Below are 13,377 nucleotides of genomic sequence, written 5' to 3'. Positions count from 1 at the left end.
ATACCAATCATAACAAATCAGAGAGCGTTTACCTTAGAAGGCACAATTAAAACTTGCTGCTCCGGGCTGGAGAGATGTACTCAGCCCTGAAAGGCTAGGCTCACAACCAAAAGCCATGTTGCTCCGAGGAAATCAATTCTAACCCCAAGCATCACCCAACAACAACAAACCAACCGCGGGGCTTGGTCCTGAGGCTGGGGGTCTGGCCTCACTGGGTTTTCCCAGGCATCAGCCCTGTGTGAGCGTGACCACGCCCTCACAGCGAGTGGCCACGCCCCCACGCATGTGACCCTCAGGTCAGCGGCTCTGCCTTGCGGGGCCTCCATCTTGAGGGACGCTGGTCTTCACAGGTGTGAAACCCAGATTTGCGTTGGGGGCTGTAAAGCCACTGTAAGTGGAGTACCCAGCTCTGTGGAACTCCCAAACATCACCCAAAACCGGAAGTTACCTGAGGGTTACAGCCCGCAGCCAGTCCTGAGGGCCTCTGACCCAGGTTGCCCATCACTGGAGGTGAGCCTACCCGCCGTGTTTCCACAGCTCCAGGGAAGAAGGGGTTTCCTCTCCACAGCTGTCAGGGGACAGACACAAAGCTCTGCAAAGCTCTGCAAAGCTCTGCAGCCCACGGGTGTCCAAGCTGGCTACCCAGAATGTCACCTTGAAGTCCTTGCAGGCTTGTTTCTCTGTCTGAGGATGACACTCCTATGCCGCCCTTCAATGCTTCGTCATCTCTAGTTGTCATGGCAAGAGAAAGGTCTGCTCTCAGTCCCTGGAGTCTGATGTTCCGCTCAGTCAAGCTGGTGAACGGTGCTGTCCTTTAGACTGAGACCGGACGGACTTCTGGAGGATCTGGGAGGGTGATTCATGGTTCAGTTTTACACATACTTATTTTGAAGTACCTGTAAGAAATCTAAGTGGAGATTTCTTCAGGCTGTTGGAGTGAGTGAGTCAAGAGGCCTGGGATGGCAACAACTTAGTCGATCCCCTGCCAAGTATTAGCGGTTCATGTGAATTCAACTACCCTGGCTAGTGCATAAACTCAGAGGACCCGTGGGTGCGTTGAAGTGCTGGTGGTAATGATTCTGGGTAAAAAGCTCTTTTTATTCAGTGTTCAGTTTACCCTTCTCCCATCACAAAACCTTTGTTCACGTCTGCCATTAGATTTTCTAGTATTTGCAACTAGTCACACCAAGATATAAACGCATACACACACACAGTGGTCTCCTCAACTAACTTGTTTCTCCTTTCCATTGTGATTATTGTGTGTTGACTCGTGATTTTTTTTATAAATGTATGTAATTGCCAAATATAAAATATTCTTAGTTATCTGTTTCTTACTGATTCATGGATACATTTCTCTGTTGTTAAAAAACCAAAACAAAACATTTTGATTTCCGAAAGAGCAATCTGAGGGTACAGGCCATTTGAAATAAGATTTTTTTTTTTTAAATGAGATTTACCTTCCTTGATGTATATGGTGAATGCAAGAGGCAAGAAGTGGAGCTGCACAGAAAAATCAAAGGAAGAAGGAACTTGAAATGGCTGTCAATTGTGCACACCCTTTGCAAAGGTGTCAATGAAGGGGACAAAACAATCCTTCTACCCGTTGCAAGGCTTAGCCTTCATCCGTGGCCTCTGTTCCCCTCACTGACTGCTCCCCAGGGTTGTATACATCATCTGTGTTAGCATGCAGGGTTTGCATTTGTTTTTTATTGTTGAAAAAGATACTAAAATATACTAAATCTGGCTTCTAGAAAAAAAATACATTGTTGCATGACTTAATATAACTTCATTTTTTTCCTGTCCTGGGGACTGAACCCAGGACTTCACAAATGTTACGCAAGTATTCTATTACCTAGCTATACTCCAACATAGTCACTTTACATGTGATCACTGAAAATTTTAAAAACAAGTTTTCTTATAAATTACGTTTTTAGCTGAATATATTGTTCTATAAATGTTAATTAAGACTAGTTTGTTGTAATCATCTCTATACAAGTTTTAAGAAATTATGCCTTCTGCGTATATGTGTATATACGTAATATTGTGTGATTACAGGTGCACATTTGCTATGGCTTGTATATGGAGGTCAGAGGACAACTTTTGAGAGTCCCCTCCTTCCACCATGGGTTCTGAGGAATGAACTCAGGTCATCGGGCTTGCATGGCAAGAACTTTTACCCACTGAGCCATCTGACTGGCGCACATACAATTTTGTTTCGTTTTTGTTATTGTCTGTTTATTCTGTCCTTTATAGGTATGTTCCGCCTCCTACTCAACATGACTATAGATATGTTTATTTCTCTTTTGGAGACTATGTGATTAAGTACATGTAAATTGAAAACAATTTTTAAATTATTTTTCATCATTATGTTCTTTTTTGTCTCCAATTTTTTTTTTTTTTGTCTCATATTTACTTGGCTGATCTTTAGTGGAGTAGACTGTATCATTTGGCCCTAATTCTTCATCAGTCGAGTCCACATCTTTGAAAGGTTTATTTTTATTTGTGTGTGTGTATGTGTGTTGCCGAGACTGAACCTCTGGCCCTGCACATCTCTACCACTGAATCACATTCCCAGCCCTCTTTTCCATTCAGTTTCAACAAACGAAACACTTGTGCTTGGCTGTCTATTTGTAGTTAAACAAACTTTGCCTTGTTTTTAAACGGAAGAATTCACTACATTTACATTTAAAGTAATACTGACATTTGTAGGCTTAAATCTGGCTACTGCTTGAGGGAAAGATCATTTAGTAGGGTAGATTATATTATTTGTTTTCTGTTGTCCATGTTCTTCACTGTAATCTGGCTTTCCTTTGGATTGTTTTACTCATTCATTCATTCATTTTTTTCAAGGCAGAGTTTCTCTGTGTAACAGCTCTGGCTGTCCTGGAACTCACTCCGTAGGTCAGGCTGGCCTTAAACTCACAGAGATCAACCTGCCTTTGCCTCCAAGTGCTGGGATTAAAGGGATGAGCCACCACCACTTGGCTTGATTTTTTTTTTTTTTAATTCTAGTTTCTTTATTTGTTTTAAAACAAGGTCTCTCTGTGAAGCCTTGACTGGCTTGGAACTTGCTTTGTAGACCAGACTGGCCTTAAACATACAGAGTCACTTGATTCTGCCTCCTGAGTGCCTGTATTAAAGGCGTATACCACCATGCTGGGCTCCTAGTTTCTTACTTTATTTGTTTTTTTAAAGCTTTATTGAATCATAACTATATATAATAAGCACACATTCAAAACATATCATTTTTGTTGGGCCTGGTGGCTCATGCCTATAATCTTAGCAACTCAGAATTCTTAGTCAAGAGCATTGAGAGTTTGAGGCCAACCTGGGCTTTGTAGCAAGACCCTGTCTCAGAAGGCATACCAATTGGTTGTCCAGTGTGAAATGGTCAGCCCTGAAAATACATATACAAATAACGTTATATGAACTGAGCAGGTTATATTTAGGAATATGTGTGTGTGTGTGCAAATATATATGCAATAGCAGTGAAGAAAGGGGCCATGTATTTGGAAGAGAGTAGAGAGGGGTATATAGGAGGGTTTGGAGGGAAGAAAGGAAAGGAGAAATGTTGTAATTATGATCTCAAAAGTTTTTTTTAAGAATAAAGCAAAACAAAGAAGTAAGATTACTTTGAAATAGAGAATAAATTTTGGAGGGCAAGTGTGAATATAGAGTAATTGTTTAGGAGGCTATTGGAGTGCTTAGGTGAGGACCCAGCTGGGGAAGTGGCCAGGGGATGAACTTATGAAACAAGAGCATCTCCGAGGGTTCTGTTAGTTCTGTGGATTCGCAGGCTTTAAGAAGAAAAACTGAGTAGTCTAGAAATTGACTATAGTGGTCTAAATTATTGGTACTCCAAAGATACCTGCATCCTACTCCTCAGAATCTCTAAGTCCTGTGCTCTCCTGTCATGGAAGCACATGGCAAATAGGATTATGTGCAGGATTTTGAGATAGAAGAGTGCCTGCTTTATGCAGATGTGCCAGTACCATCCTTGGCTATAGAGCAAGTTTGAAGCTTCCCTTTGTCTGTGTAAGTTTCCAGCTTACAAAGGAAAGGTAAATAAAGAAAACCCAAAACATAAAAAAGTTAACCAACCAAAACCTAACTATCCCTCTCCAGTGAATTACCTTAATATTTTGTCAAAGATTAATCAACCCACATGTTTTCCTTTTCTCTGGTTCTGTACATCATAGTTACTCTATCTTTAAGTCTTAACTCAGTTTGAATCTCAAAACATATAGTTTGGCTTATATTCCCTTTGTTTTTCTGTACAAATCTTACATCAGTACATTGCTTTCTATCAAAAAAGTCCACAGAGGCCCTGGTGGGAATTGGAATTGTGTTGAGACCATAGAACCTGGGATAAATTAAGATCATATTTGATCTTCCTTCCCTTTCTGTTCTGTAAAATAGCTTGAGAAACTTGAGTGTCAGCTCTTCTTTAACGATTTGGTAGAATTTGGCGATGAATCCTCTTGGTCCTGGACTTTTCTTTGTTGGGGAGACACTTGATTACTGCTTTAATCTTGTTAATGGTTATGAATCTGTTTAAATGTACCACATTTTTATTATCCATCCATCAGTTAATGGACATCTAGGTTGATTCTAGATCTTTACTACTGTGAATAGGGCAGCAATAAACATGAATGTATCTCCGTGGTGGGATATATAGAGTCCTTTGGCTATGTGCCCAGGATTGATATAGCTGAGTCAATATGGAAATTCTCTCTTTAGTTTTTGTTTGTTTGTTTGTTTGTTTGTTTGTTTGTTTGTTTGAGACGGGGTTTTTCTGTGTAGCTTTGGAGCCTTTCCTGAAACTCACTCTGTAGCCCAGGCTGACCTCGAATTCACAGAGATCCACCTGCCTCTGCCTCCTGAGTGCTGGGATTATAGGCGTGCACCACCACTGCCCGGCTCTCTCTTTAGTTTTTTAAGAAACTGCTCACTAACTCTCATGGTGACTGCATCAGTTTATGCTCTGCCAAACAATGAATAAAGATTCCCTTTCTTGACATCCTCAAGAACATTGTTGTTGTTTGATTTCTTGATGATAGCCACTCTAACTAGAGTGAGATGGAATTTCAAATTCCACTTCCCTGGTAGATAAGGATGTGGAACACTTTTACAAAATAATTATTAGGCCTTTGTATATCTTCTTTTGAGATCTCTGTTTAGTTCCTTAGCCTTTTTTTGGAGGGGGGGGGGGTCAGGTTGTTTTCTTGTTTCTTTTCTTTCTTTCTTTTAAAAGTTTTTTTTTTTTTAATTCTGGCTATTAATTCTTTGTTAATTATATAGCTGGCAAGGATTTTGTCCTATTCTATAGGTTATTTCTTAATTCAGTTAACTATTTCCTTTTCTGTATAGAGCTATGTAACTTCATGAGGTCCCATTTGAGGTTGGTTGCTGGCTTTATTTCCTTAGCACTGGAGTTCTATTCATAAAGCCCCTATCTATACCTGTATCTTGTACTTTTCCCTCTTAGCGGTTTCAGAGTTTTGGACCTTACATTAAGATTTAGAGTTAATTTTCCTGCAGAGTGAGAGAAAAGTGTTTAGCTCCATCCTTCTACATGTAGATACCCTATTTTCCTATCCCCATTTATGAAGAGGCTCTTTCCTTTCAATGTACATTCTTAGCATCTTTGCCAAAATCTTGTTGGCTGTAGCTGTGTGGGCTCAGATCTGGGTCCTCAATCCTCTTCTGTAGGTCGATGTGACTGTTTGTGTGTCAGTACTATGCTGGGTTTATTACTGTAGCTGATCTGTAGTATAACTTGAAATCAGATAGATTACCTTGAGACAAGGATGTCCACTCTATTCTACTCGGTATAGTGCTTGACTAGAATAATAGGACAAGAGAAAGATTCTTTTTTCTCAAGATTGATTTGTTTATCTGGGGTCTTTTGTGCTCCCATAGGAATCTTAAGATTATTGTCTCAATCTCTGTGAATAATAGTGTTGGGATTTTGAGGGAGGGTTTTCATTGAATATGTAGATTGCCTTGGGAAGGACAACACTTTTCACAATATTAATTCTCCCAATATAGGAGCATGGAAAGTCTTTCCATCTTCCAGTGTCTTCCTCAGTTTCCTTCTTTAGTGTTTCCAAGCTTTCGCTGTAGCAGTCTTCACTTCCTGGGTTAAGTTTGCTCCAAGGTATTTTCTAGGCTGTTCTGAATAGAGTTCTTTCCTTTTCTCAGCATGCTTGTCATTGGTTCGTAGGACGGTACTGCTTTCTGTTGAAGTTTGCATTTTGCCACTTTGCTGCAAGTGTCTGTCAGCTTTAAGAGCGTTTTTCACAAGAGTCTTCATAGTCTCTTATGTATAGATAGAGTCATCATCTGAAAAGAAGGGTATTTTAATTGTTTTTCTACTTGTATCCATTTTATTCCTTCTCTTTTTTTATTCCTGATCTTGGTGGAAATGCTTTGAGTTTTTCTGAGTTTACTATTATGTTGGCTGTGGGTTTGTTATATAAAGCCTTTACTATGCTGAGATAGTCTTTCTATTCCTAGTCTCTTCATGGGTTCTGTTGTGAAGGGATTCTTCATCTCTTGAGATGATCATGTGATTTCTGTCCTTGAGTCCATTTGTGTGTTGATTTGTGTATGTTACACTATTCCTCCATCTTGGAATGAAGCCAAGTTTATCGTACTTAATGAACTGTCTGATGTATTCTTGAATTCAGTTTGTAAGTAATTTGTTGAGAATTTTTTTCATTTTTCTTCATGAGGGAGATTGATCTATAATTTTTTTAAGTTGTATACTTAAAAAACAGTTTGGGGCCGGGCGTTGGTGGCACACGCCTTTAATCCCAGCACTCGGGAGGCAGAGGCAGGTGGATCTCTGTGAGTTCGAGGCCAGCCTGGTCTACAAAGCGAGTTCCAGGAAAGGCGCAAAGCTACACAGAGAAACCCTGTCTCAAAAAACCAAAAAAAACAAAAACCCAAAAAACCAAACCAAAACAAAACAAAACAAAAAAAAACAGTTTGGTAGCAATCCTTTCTTTTCTCCTCTATGAATAGTTTGAGAACCATTGGTTTTAGTTCTTCTTTAAAAGCCTGGTAGATTTCAGAAATGAATTCATCTGGATGTGGAATATTTTTAGTTGGGAGAATTTTTTGTTTTATTGATGCTTAAATTTTGTTGCCTTTTATAAATAGATTTTGTGGTGGTTTGAAAGAAAATGGCCCCCAAAGGGAGTGGCAGTATTAGGATGTATGGCCTTGTTGAAGTAGGTGTGGCTTTGTTGGAGGCAGTGTGTTATTGTAGGGGTGGGCTTTGAGGTCTCTTTTGCTCAAACTTCATTCAGTGTGACTGTCTACTTCCTATTGCCTTCTAGTTGTAGGACTCTTAGCTCCTCTCCAGCACCATGTCTGCCTGCATACCATCCTGTTCCCTGCCATGATGATAATGGACTGAACCTCAGACCTGTAAGCAAGCCACCTCAATTAAATGTTTTTCTTTATAAGAGTTACCATAGTCGGGGCTGGGGAGATGGCTCAGAGGTTAAGAGCACTGACTGCTCTTCCAGAGGTCCTGAGTTCAATTCCCAGCACCCACATGGTGGCTCACAGCCATCTGTAATGAGATCTGGCACCTCTTCTGTGTACATAATAAATAAATAAATCTTAAAAAAAAAAAAAAAAAGAGTTACCATAGTCATGGTGTCTCCTCACAGCAATAGAAACCCTAACTAAGATAGATTTAAATTTTTTATATTGTTTAATTTGGGTAGGCCATATGTGTTGGGAAATTGATCTATTTCTTCTAGATTTTCCAATTTAATCAAATGTAAGTTTTTTGTTTGTTTGTTTGTTTGTTTTGAGACAGGATTTTTCTGTGTAGCTTTGGAACCTTTCCTGGAACTCACTCTGTAGCCCAGGCTAGCATCAAACTCACAGAAATCTGCCTGTCTCCTGCCTCCCAAGTGCTGGGATTAAAGGCATGCACCACCATTGCCTGGCCCTAGAATGTAAGTTTTTAAGGTGTTATCTACATAATGAGTTTCTGAATTTTTTTGGTATTTGTTATAATGTCTCTAGTTGTATCTCAAAGTGTATTAAATTGAGTTTTCTTTTTGTTAGTTTGGCTAAGGGTTTGTCAATATTGTTTTAAAAACATAATTGTTTTATTAATTTTGTGTATTTAATTTTTTTCCTTTTCATCAATTTCTACCCTGATCTTTTGTGTGTGTGTGTGTGTGTGTGTGTGTGTGTGTGTGTGTGTGTGTGCGTGCATTAGTGTTTTGCCATGGGTGTCGGGTTCCCTGGCACTGGAATTACAGACAGTTGTGAACTGCCATGTGGGTGCTGGGAGTTGAATCTGGGTCTTCTGGAAGAACAGTCAGTGCTCTTAACCACTGAGCCATCTCTCCAGCCCTCTACCTTGATCTTAATTATGTCTTTCCATCTACTAATTTTGAGTTTGGCTTGTTTTTATTTGTTCAAGGCCCTACCTAAGGTGCATCATTATTTATTTGAGATCTCTGAATTTTTTATTAAGTACTTTTCACTAAAAACTTGCCTCTTAGGACTGCTTTCATTGTGTCCTAGGTAATTTTTCATCCAATTTTGGGATTTTTACATTTTTATTCTTGATTTTTTTTCAATGACCCATTTGTTATTCAGTAGTATATTTGGCAATATCCATGACTTTGTATATGTTCTGTGGTTTTTCTTCATGTGGACTTCTAGTTTTGTTTTATAGAATTCTTCTGTTACATGAGCTATAAGAAATCATTTTAATTTTCCTATATTTGTTATGTTTTGATTTGTACCTATTATATTAACTATTTTAGAAAATATTCCATGGGCTGCTTAGAAGAATGTGCATTCTGAAGTGTTTGAATAGAGTGTTCTGCAGTTTAGCTGGAATGTTAGGTCCATGATGCTATTTAATTAGATGTTTATCTATTTTTTGTCAACATTATCTATATTGGTGAGACTAAGTTATTAAAGTCACCCTCTATTATTGTGTTTGAGATTAATGTGTCTTTATAATTAGTAGTATTTATTTTCTAACATTGGATGCGCCTGTGTTTGGTTAATATATGTTTAAAATTGTAATGCCTTCTTAATGGATTCTTTTCTTAATGATTAAGCAGTGAAAATTTTAACCTCTTCTGATTAATTTAGGTTTCAAATCTATTTTGTCAAATATTAGGATAGTGACAGCTGCTTGTGTCCTAGGAACACATTTTTTTATTCTTTCATCCCAATATTTCATCTGTTTTTAATGGCAAGGTGTATTTCGTGAGGTCAACAAATAAATGGATCCTGTTTTTTTTAATCCAACCTGCTAGTCTATCTTTTGAGTAGGAAATTGAGGCCATTAATACTCAGAGTTATTGTTGAAATGTGTGTATTAATTTCTGTTACTTCATTGATCTTGTAGTGTTTGATGTTTTCCTGTTCCTCATTTGCTTAACTATACTGTGATTTCTTATGTCCTCATGGGTGTATTTATCTTTCTTTTCAGTCTGAAGGATTCCTTCAAGTACGTTTTGTAGAGCTGGCTTAATGGTAATGAATTGCTTTAGCCTGTGTGGGTTTTTTTTTTTTTTTTTTTTATCATGAAAGTTTTTGTTTTCCCTTCAGATATTACAGTTGGCTGGGTATAGTGGTCTGAACTGGCGGTTGATGTCCCTTAGAACCTGAAATACCTCCTTCTGAGCCCTCCTGACTGTTGACAAGTTTGCTGTTGTTATGATGAATACACCTTTAGACCCGGCTTGGTGTTTCTCTATTGCAGGTTTAAGATGCTGTCTTTACTCTGTTTATTTAGTATTTTAACTGTAATTTGAGGAGGTTCTTCTCTGCTCTTGTCTCTTTGGTATTCCAAATTCTTTTTATACCGAGATGGGTGTCTCTTCCCTTAGATTTGGGATATTTTATGCTGCAATTTTGATGAAAATGCTTTGTCTGCTTTTAGCATGAAAGTATCCTTCTTTGTGTTCATGATTCACAGATTTGGTTTTTCCGTAGTGTTCTATAGATATCAAACGCTCTGTTTATAGTTTCTTTATCTTGGTCATTGTCTGAATGCTCCAATTGCTCTACATTGTCTTCAAGTTCTGACATTCTGTTTTCCCCTTCGTCCACTACATTGGTGAGACTTTGCATGGAGTGTGTTTGTGTTGCATGGATGTGAATGTGGGGTGTGCATGCATGCACACACATAGGCCAGAGCAAGACACCAGATATATTCTATTACTTTCAGACTCACTGCTTTAAGACAGGATCTCTTACTGAACTTGAAGTTCACGTTTTTTTGGTAGATACCCACCAGTGCTGTAGTTACAAGCACACACAAGCACGCCTAGCTCTTTATATGGTGCTGAGGATTCAGACTCAGCTCCTTGAGTCCTGCTTGCAGAGCACTGCTCTTCCTCACTATGCCGTCTCCTCAGACCCATATGGAACTGTTATTCAACTATTGAGTTTCTCATTTCCATTATTTCAGTTTGGTTTTCTTCAATATTTCTGTGTCTTTGTTGGATTCCACCTTCATATCCTATATTGAATTTCTTATTTCATTCACTTGTTTGTGTTCTCTAGGAATTCATTCAGAAATTTGTGTCTTCTTTGTTTTTTTTAATATGCTTATATTCATTCTTTTTAATTATTTGAGATTTTGTCTAATTCACTCTCATTGGAGGCCATTAATTTGTGAATTGTTCATTTTTGGAGGAGTTGCACTTGTAGGGTTAAAAGGGCCAAGGAAAGCACATCCTGCCCCTGACACCTGAGACCTGGACCGGAGGAAAACACCTTGACTCTGACTTGACCCCAGGGCCAGGCTTTGAAACCCCACCAATCCCTGAGTTTGCCCCAGAGTCAGGCTGCAGAATCCCACCAATCCTTGAGATCCCCAAGTACATAATCCCACTAACCCCTAAGCATGAAATCCCACCAATCTCTGATCTTGCCCCAGAATCATACCACAAAAATCCATTAGTCCCAAGCCACCCTGGAAAGCTCGGCCTCCAAGAAACCCTGTATAAGCTCTGTACCCTGTTCAGTTTGGTGCTTCTCCTCACCCTAGAGGCAACCACCCTCCTAGATTCTTCCTTCCCAATAAATCTCTTGAGTAAGGTTCGTTCTGTGGTGTGACATTTTTGCTCGAGTGGAGCCCAGCTGTAACAATTTTTGAGCCCAGCTATAACAATTTTCGCTAGAGCAGAGCAGAGCAGAACTGTAACCTACCTGTTTGCTGGGGAAGCTTTTCCCTAGGGGAGCAGAGCTGTAAGAACATTGTAACAACTTTGCTAAGGAAACCTCCCCTGCCTGGGCAGAGTTGTTACATTGGGGAAATCTTTTCCTGGAGCAGAGCTGTAAGCTCCTATGCTTATAATGACTGTGGTATTCCTTGGCTCCTGGCTGCCAGGATATATTTCCATAGGAGCTGCAATGCTTACAGCATTGTTTTTGATTTTTAAGGTTTCTTTGTTTTGCTTTGGGACTTATGCATCTAGGGTCAGGTGGTTGGTTGCATTGCTTTTAATCATCTACATTCTTTCAGGGGAAGTTATCAGCATTCAATTGTAGACTCAGGAGTTAAACACATTCTTCTTCCTGATTCTTTTTTGTCTGCTTAATTTTTGGGAGGCTACCAGCATCTACCTCCATTTTCTTTCTTGGTGCTTTGACCTCATAATCCTATACATACTATAAATGGGTAATTAATAATACATCCTTTGTTTTCCCTCAGGGATTCTTTATTATCACTGACTATTTTCTAATAATGTCTGAAAAGTATTATTTTATATATTTCCTTAGGTTTTAGTCAGTTAAGGTGGAAGGGTCACTATGAGTCTTGCTACTCCATTTTGATCAAAGTAGAAGTTCAGACCGGGATTTTGTTGGTTTGTTTGTCTGTTTTTAAAGATGTGTGTGTGTGTGTGTGTGTGTGTGTGTGCGCGCGCGCGCGCGCATTTGTGTTGAAGCACACACGCATGTGTATAGGTACTGACGGAAACCAGAAGAGGATGTCAGATCTCCTGGAGTTGCAGTTATGGGTAGTTGTGAGCCTCCCCAGTGTGGGTTCTTGGAAATGAAGTTGGATCTTCTTGAAGAGCAGCTGTAGCATGAATTGTTAGAAGTTCTTATTAATAAAAACAAACCTGAAGCCATGTATTGGGGTGAATGCTGGAAGATCAGAGAGACAGAACAAGCCACAGCTACCTCACCTTGTCAATTCCTCAGCTGATCATGTTTCCTCAGACTGGAAGCTTCTGAGTCCTTATCCAGAATGAATCTCAGCTGAGCTGCTGCTAAAAGCCTAAAAGCTTAACCAGCTCTAGTTCCTGGTTTTCATGCCTTATATACCTTTCTGCTTCCTGCCATCACTTCCTGGGATTAAAGGCATGAATCACCATGCCTGACTGTTTACAGTGTGACTTTGAACTCACAGAGATCCAGATGGATCTCTGCCTCCCAAGTGATGGGATTAAAGGTGTGTGTACCACCATTTTCTGGCCTCTATGTCTATCTAGTGGCTGTTCTGTCCTCTGATCCCAGATAAGTTTATTAGGATGCACAATATATTGGGGGACACAATATATCACCACAAGCAGCAAGAAGTCTTAATCACCGAGACATACTGCCAGGCCCCCTAGATTAGAGATTCTTCAGTGTAGGCCTAGAGTGATATTCATAAAACAATTGGAACGTGGCTGAAAGTTTCAGTAATCAAGGCTGTTGCCTAGCATCAGATCTTACAATGAGTTCTATTATTATTATTATGTCTTATTTTCTGTTTGTTTTCCTCATGACTGTTCTTGTTTGTTTTTAAATATTTGTGTTATTCCCCCACCCCGAATTTTATGTTATTTGAAAGTCCTTTCAATATGAGAACAACACTTTTAACTTTTTTAAATTACATTTTGTTTGTAGTGTGTGTGTGTGTGTGTGTGTGTGTGTGTGTGTGTGCACATGTGCCACAGCACAAGAGTGGTGGTCAGAGAAAACTGTGTGGGAGTGTTGGCGTTCCCCTACCATGTGCATCCTGGGGATCAAACTCAGGTGCTTGGCTTGGTGGCAGGTGCCTTTACCTGCTGAGCCATGTTGCTAGCCCAAGAACTGCATTCTCAATCATAATACACTGAGAAAATTTAGTAGCTATTTCCTCAACATCTGCCTGCTCCCCTTTTTCTTACCAATAAGAAAATGTCTGAGTGAAACACCATGTTTAGCTTCTCTAAAATCTTTAGAGTAAGGCAGAGTCCTCTCCTTTGTTCTTCTGTTTTCTGCTAGCTGGAGTTTGGGGTGATGACTATAGGCTGAGTAGTCATTTTAGACAGAGAAGGCAGTTCTGTGTTGAGAAAGATGATCAGAAAAGTGTAAGATGCCTGTGAAGCCACATGCCCGCCC

General features: G+C 39.5%; 1 protein-coding gene across 2 annotated transcripts in view; it reads left to right on the top strand.

Annotated features, from left to right (window-relative positions):
* The first annotated feature begins 281 nt into the window (after positions 1 to 281).
* Gdpd4 (glycerophosphodiester phosphodiesterase domain containing 4) overlaps positions 282 to 13,377 on the top strand; it is an 81,597-nt gene continuing 68,501 nt past the window's right edge. For both annotated transcript variants that reach the window (XM_059270922.1, XM_059270914.1), the window contains exon 1: positions 282 to 510. The gene's annotated coding sequence lies outside the window, so the exon portion shown is untranslated. The remainder of the gene's footprint in view (positions 511 to 13,377) is intronic.

Source organism: Peromyscus eremicus, chromosome 1 (assembly GCF_949786415.1).
Source record: "Peromyscus eremicus chromosome 1, PerEre_H2_v1, whole genome shotgun sequence".
Classification (NCBI taxonomy): domain Eukaryota; kingdom Metazoa; phylum Chordata; class Mammalia; order Rodentia; family Cricetidae; genus Peromyscus; species Peromyscus eremicus.
The sequence above is the reverse complement of the archived record's forward strand: the minus strand, read 5'-3'. Positions and strand labels throughout refer to the sequence as shown.